This window comes from Macaca nemestrina, chromosome 3 (genome assembly GCF_043159975.1).
Source record: "Macaca nemestrina isolate mMacNem1 chromosome 3, mMacNem.hap1, whole genome shotgun sequence".
NCBI lineage: Eukaryota > Metazoa > Chordata > Mammalia > Primates > Cercopithecidae > Macaca > Macaca nemestrina.
Window position 1 is genome coordinate 131,415,211 of NC_092127.1, and position 7,506 is coordinate 131,422,716.

The following is a 7,506-nucleotide window of genomic DNA, read 5'->3' on the forward strand; positions in this document are numbered from 1 at the left end:
ATTGTGTTAAGGCACAAAGCCATAGAGTTATGCCCCACATTAGGGAATACTTCTCGGAATATATATTCCATGAATAAATAAATGAACCAATAGCCTACTATGTGTCAGATTCTTCGCTGTCCTTTAAATAGATGATCTTATTGAATCTTTTCCCCACATTAGGAAATACTTCTAGGAATAAGTATTGCATGAATAAATGAATAAAGCAATAGCTTACTATGTGTCAGGTTTTTTGCTGTCCTTTAAATAGATGATCTTGTTGAATCTTAACTGTGAAAAAATGGGGATCATAGCATGATAAAAAGATACTTGCTGACCTTATGGCAGGACACAAATTACACATTTTACAGACTTAAGAGAGGCTGTGTGACCTGAATTTTGAAGTAGTACCTACTGCTATGGTAGTGGGCACTCAGATTCTGTAGAATAAGGCTTATCAGAAATCCTCAGTTTAATTGTACATTCTATGCACTTAATACTTGAGATTTGTTACACTGTATTGATATCTAATATTTTATTCATTCCCTGTGAGTGCCAGGAAGGGAGTGAAGGTAGAGAATATTTCATTTGTCAATACTCTTTCAAACTACTGATTTAGGGAAATTCATGAAAGAGCTTATGGTTTAAAATTCTACAATGGATTAAATACATATATCTGATTATAACTGAAGTTCAAGTCCCTCATATCAATCAGCAGTATTTTCAGAGATAAGTAGATTTATTTCCTAATTAATATTTATGTCTCTATTAAATATGGTTCTTCGTTGCACATACTTTGATTTTTTTTTTTTTTTTTTTTTTTGAGACGGTGTCTTGCTCTGTCACCCAGGCTGGAGTGCAGTGGTGCAAGCTAGGCTCACTGCAACCTCTGCCTCCCAGGTTCAAGCAATTCTCATGCCTCAGCCTTCAGAATAGCTGGGATTACAGGCGTGTACCACCATGCCCAGCTAAGTTTTGTATTTTTAGTAGAGACGAGGTTTCACTGTGTTGGCCAGGCCGGTCTCAAACTCCCAACTTCTGGTGATTCGCCCACCTCGGCCTCCCAAAGTACTGGGATTACAGGCATGAGCCATCACAACTGGCCCATACTTAGAAATTTTTAACCATCAAATTAGTGAATAAATTACTGAATAAAACTTAACCATATCTCTTCCATGTGTAAGGAGACTACAGCATCACAAAGGAACAGCGTTGTTGTATCTTTACATTAGGAAACATTGGATGAAGATGGAAGAGTAAGGACAATGTTATCGTTTCCATTGTTCCATCATCATAATGTGCCATGTTGTATATAGACTTCTCTACACTGTGTGGCTACTTCTTTGGAATACATAGTCCTAAGCATTGCTGGGGTTGTGAATGCCAAGCTCCTACTATAGATATTTTGTATCTCAGAACTTAAACTTGATAGGCAGTAATTATTGTCTTAATCATTGGTTTTACCCTTCCCATCACTGTGTTGGAATAAGGTCTTTCCTGAAGTGAGTACTATAAGCAAGGTAGTATAGAAATACACAAGAGACAATAAAGTATGTGAGGAAGGCTGGGTGCAGTGGGTCACGCCTGTAATCCCAGTGCTTTTGGAGGCTGAGGCGGGTAGATCACCTGAGTTCAAGACCATCCTGACCAACATGGTGAAACTCTGTCTCTACTAAAAATACAAAAAATCACTGGGTGTGGTAGCATGTGCCTGTAATCCCAACTACTTGGGAGGGTGAGGCAGGAGAATCACTTGAATTTGGGAGGTGGAAGTTGCAGTGAGCCAAGACTGTGCCATTGCACTCCAGCTTGGGTAACAGAGTGAAACATATGTATATACATACATGTGTATAAATATATATGTATGTGAGGAGGATAATAGTTAATGTTAACAGATTAATTTAGAATCATTCAATCAGTAGACTGGGCTAAAATTGGGAAGCCATCATTTAGTATTAAATTATAGGCAGCAGGGGTAAATGAGTAATAGAGCAGGAAACACCAGACAGAGAAAGGAATGAAATACAAATGATGATCAGCAGGGAGGAGATGGTCAAGGAAAATGAGTTACGAACAGAAAGAACTCTATTTACAAGCTGACACTATAAATGCTTGTAAATGAAAAATGAAATCTAAGGCCTCCAGTGAACTGAATGGAACCCTCATCTTGGCCAAGGGTATTCCAAAGTTAACCTGAAACACTAGTTTGGGCCATGATGGGAATGACTGGTCAGACATGCCTCATTATACCCTCCTCCTGTTGGAATTCAGTCACTACTGACCAGCATTAACATTAAAACAGAGACCTTAAGACAACAAAGGGAGACACGATTCACTTTGTAGCAATAAGAGACCAACATGGTAGACAGCAAGCCCTGAAAAAAACTGAAGTATTTTACCCCAAGATATATTTCTTTGGTATAGTTTGAAATGGGCCTGCAAAGGTGTCTGTTGTGGGGAAAATCTATATTCTGTAAAGAATTCCCTTCCCTTTCCAGGTCTTTTTCCTTATCCAGGAGAGAATTAACTAAGACTTTGGCACCTTTTTAAGATCTGATGAGAAATATTTACAATGTATTCTCTCTGAAGCCTCCCACCTGGAGGCTTTATCTGCATAATAAAAGCCTTGGTCTCCACAACCACTTTTCTTAACCCAGACACTCCCTTCTGTTGATTCCAAGCCTTTAGATAAACTCTTCAACTGTGACCTGAAATCCCACTCCTCACAAGCACCCACAACCAAGTTGAGTTGTCCCACCTTTCCAGACCAAACCAATTTACATCTTACATGTATCGATTGATGTTTTATGTCTCCTTAAAATGTATAAAACCAAGCTGTAGCTGACCACCTTGGGCACATGTTCTCAGGACTCCTAAGGTTGCTTTGAAAGGACACAAAGATAGATGTGTACCCGCCCCCCACCCGCTACACCCTTGTTCTGCTCTCTAATCTTTGCACATACCAGAGATTTCGTAAGTTCTGTGAGTACCTGGTTTTCTGCACCTACCAGAGATTTTGTTTTGCACATACCAGAGATTTTGTAAGTTCTGAGGCAAGGTCACAAGACGTGTTTAAGTAAGATAAACTCTTGCTGCCATAAACCTGTTCTCCCGCCTCAAAGTTTGAACCAAAATATCAGAAATGGCAGGAACCAATCATAGTTAGCCAAATCGCCTTGTTCAAACACTAGCCAATCGTATATCTGATTTGTATAATAACTCTATGCCCACTTTTCTTAGACTATATAACATTGTTCGGAGCTGAGTGGGGGAGCTCTCCTGCCCGTCTCATTTCACGAGCGAGGGAGAGTTCCAGGTTCGAACCTGTAATAAAGATCCTTGCTGCTTAGCTTTGACTCTGGACTCTGGTGGTCTTCTTCGGGGAATAAACGGTCTGGGCATAACAAATGGGGGCTCGTCCGGGATTTCCCCCAAGCCCACCAGACCCCCAAGTCAACGGATCTTAATCTGTAGGTAAGCCAGCTTTGTCACTGTCTCTGTCTTTGTCTCTGTCTGTCTCCCTGAAATTTCGCGAAATCCGTAATCTGTAATCTGTATTGGTCTGTTCTGTAAGTGGTACGGTCTTGGCGGACGCGCTAGAAGACAGCCACTCGGGACTGGTGGGAGACGTTCCCCAGTGCCCATCTGGGGGCCTCCATCCTTCGTTGCCCCGTCTGACTCAGGTCGAAAGTCCGACACGCGCTTGCGAATGCTCATCGTTATTACTGTCTGTCCGTTATTGTTAAGTGTTAAGTGTAAGCCCAAAACGAAACATAAAACCTTTTCTTCCCCTTCCAGGACCGGACCTGTCCGATACTCCCCTCTGCTTCACACTAATTTTCATCCCCCCTTCTCTTTGTAGGAGCAGTCCAAAGATGGGCAACAACCAGAGCACGCCGCTCTCACTCCTTGTTACCAATTTTAAGGATGTGAAGGCTCGGGGGCGTAACTTAAGCGTAGAACTAAAGAAGGGAAAGCTAGTTACTTTCTGCCATTCGGAGTGGCCCTCTTTCGGCGTAGGGTGGCCCTCCGAAGGAACTTTCTGTCTCTCTATTATTACTAAGGTAAAAACTAAGATTTTCCTGCCAGAGCAGTCAGGACATCCTGATCAAATTCCTTATATTCTAGTGTGGCAGGATCTTGTGGAAAACCCACCACCCTGGATAACTCCATTCATCCCTGAGCCCTGCAAAGTCCTAGTAACGCGACCTACAAGACAAAAGACTCCCTCTGCTCCCTTGGCCCCTGTGCTGCCGGACAGCCAGGACCCCCTAACGTTAGAACCCACATTTCCCGCACCATATCCGCACCTTATCCCGCAGGACCCAGTCCCCCAGGGTGGTGCTTCCGTAGAGGGAAAGCGAGAAGCGGAAGCAGCCGAGAGCGAAAGTAACCTGGGGGGGCCGGCCGGCCGAACACGAGGCCGCGTACAGCGGGACCAAGCTTCCCGACTCCCTGACTCCACTGTAGCCCTGCCTCTCAGAGAAATAGGATCGCTCGATGATACCGGGCTCTCCTGTCTCATGTATTGGCCTTTTTCCACCAGTGATTTATACAATTGGAAGTCCCAAAATGCTCGGTTCTCCGATAATCCCAAAGATCTAACCTCGTTGTTAGACAGTGTCATGTTTACTCACCAGCCGACCTGGGATGACTGTCAACAGCTCCTCCGAATCCTGTTCACAACGGAGGAGCGGGAAAGAATCCAAATTGAGGCCAGAAAACTGGTTCCAGGAGATGACGGCCAGCCAACTGCAAATCCTGACCTCATTAATGCGGCTTTCCCTTTGACCCGGCCCAGATGGGACTACAACATGGCAGAAGGTAGGGGACGACTGCTCATTTATCGCCAGACTCTAATGGCGGGTCTCCGGGCTGCAGCTCGCAAGCCCACCAATTTGGCTAAAGTATATTCTGTGTTACAAGGTAAGACAGAAAGCCCCGCTGTGTATTTAGATAGATTAATGGAAGCCTTCAGACAGTTTACCCCTATGGACCCGGAAGCACCGGAAAATCAGGCAGCGGTAGTAATGTCCTTTGTAAACCAGGCAACACCAGGTATTAAAAGAAAACTCCAGAAATTAGAAGGTTTAGAGGGAAAGCAGATTCAGGACCTCCTTCAGATGGCCCAGCGAGTTTATAATAATAGGGATACTCCAGAAGAAAAACAGTTCAAGGCAACCAAAGAAATGACCAAAGTCTTAGTAGCAGCTTTCCCCCAGGCAGGAAATGGCCAAAACAGAAAGCAGAAAAAGCAAGGCCCTAGGCAAGGATTAGAAAAAGATCAGTGTGCTTATTGCAAGGAACGTGGCCACTGGATTAAAGACTGCCCAAAGAAACGGAGACCAGCTAACCCTACCTCCGTACTCGTTACCCAGGACTCTGACTAGGGAGGACGGGGTTCGGACCCCCTCCCTGAACCCAGGGTAACTTTGCAAGTGGAGGGGTCCCCAGTTCGCTTCTTGGTCGATACTGGGGCGGAACACTCAGTCCTAACCAAACCAATTGGAAAAATGTCTAAGAAAACATCCTGGGTGCACGGGGCCACAGGCATCAAAAAATACCCCTGGACAACCCAGAGGACTGTAGACTTAGGAAGGGGAAAAGTCTCCCATTCCTTCCTAGTCATCCCAGAGAGCCCCTGCCCTCTACTAGGGAGGGACTTGCTGACAAAGATGGGGGCCCAAATCCACTTTGAGCCAGAAGGGCCCAAGATAACTGATTCCCAAAACAGGCCAATATCTATCCTGACTGTCACCTTAGAAGATGAGTACCGACTCCATCAAGAGCAAAAGCCCCCCGATCAGGGAATTGACTCTTGGCTCCAGCGTTTCCCTGAAGCGTGGGCAGAAACTGGGGGCTTGGGGCTAGCTAAACATCGACCTGCCATATTTGTGGAAGTTAAGCCAGGGACGGACCCGGTTCGGGTTCGGCAATATCCTATGCCCCTGGAGGCAAGAGAAGGAATTACGCCCCATATCCGCCGACTCCTAGACCAGGGAGTCCTACGGGCTTGCCACTCATCCTGGAATACTCCACTGTTACCTGTTCGTAAACCCAACAGTACCGACTACAGGCCAGTACAGGATTTAAGAGAAGTTAATAAAAGGGTCATGGACATACATCCCACTGTGCCCAATCCATACACCCTTCTGAGTGCCTTACATCCCAAAAATCAGTGGTATACCGTTCTTGATCTAAAAGACGCTTTCTTCAGCCTTCCTCTGGCTCCCAAAAGTCAAGAACTCTTTGCATTTCAATGGACGGATCCTGAGAGGGGCATCAACGGTCAGCTAACATGGACCAGGCTGCCACAAGGGTTCAAGAACTCGCCAACCCTGTTCGATGAAGCCCTTCATGAAGATCTGGGTGAGTACCGGCGGCAACACCCTGAAATAACTCTTTTGCAATATGTTGATGATCTCTTAATAGCGGCCAGGTCCCCGGAAACTTGTGTTCAAGGGACTGAGGACCTCTTGAAGACTCTGGGGGAGCTAGGCTACCGAGCCTCAGCAACAAAGGCTCAGATCTGCAAGTCGGAGGTAACTTATCTGGGGTACCTATTAAAAGGGGGGCAACGCTGGCTAACCAAAGCCCAAAAGGAAACAGTCCTACGCATCCCTAGACCCCAGTCGACACGGCAAGTGAGAGAATTCCTGGGGTCAGCAGGGTTCTGTAGGTTATGGATACCCGGATTTGCTGAGTTAGCCAAGCCCCTATACCAGGCAACAAAGGAACGGCAGCCCTTCAATTGGACGGAAGAGGCTGAGCTGGCCTTTCAGCAAATCAAAACTGCCTTGTTATCAGCCCCCGTGCTGGGGCTCCCTGATGTCTCCAAGCCCTTCCACTTATACGTGGATGAAAGTAAGGGTGTTGCAAAAGCCGTGTTAACACAGTACCTAGGCCCCTGGCAGAGGCCAGTTGCCTATTTGTCAAAAAAATTAGATTCAGTGGCTGCTGGCTGGCCACCCTGCCTCCGGATAATCGCAGCGACCACCCTAATGGCCCGAGACGCTGATAAACTTATCATGGGGCAAGAGTTGCGCGTTAGAACCCCGCATGCCATTGAAGGCATCCTCCGGCAGCCGCCGGACCGATGGATGAGTAACGCCCGGCTCACCCACTATCAAGGACTGCTGTTAAACCCCCTCAGAATAACTTTTCTGCCCCCAACCTCTTTAAACCCTGCTTCACTGCTGCCAAATCCAGACTTGGACGCCCCGTCCCATGAGTGCACTGAGATACTGGCTCAGGTGCATGGGGTGCGGGAGGACCTGCAAGATCGTCCGTTCCCCGACACAGAACTCACCTGGTTCACTGATGGCAGCAGCTATGTCCACCAAGGCCAGCGGTATGCAGGAGCGGCTGTAACGTCAGAGACTGAGGTAATCTGGGCGGAACCCTTGCCTCTAGGGTCATCGGCCCAAAGAGCCGAACTGATAGCCCTTACACAGGCCCTCACCCTAGGGGCAGAGAAAAAACTAACAGTATACACGGATAGCCGCTATGCTTTCGCTACTGCGCACA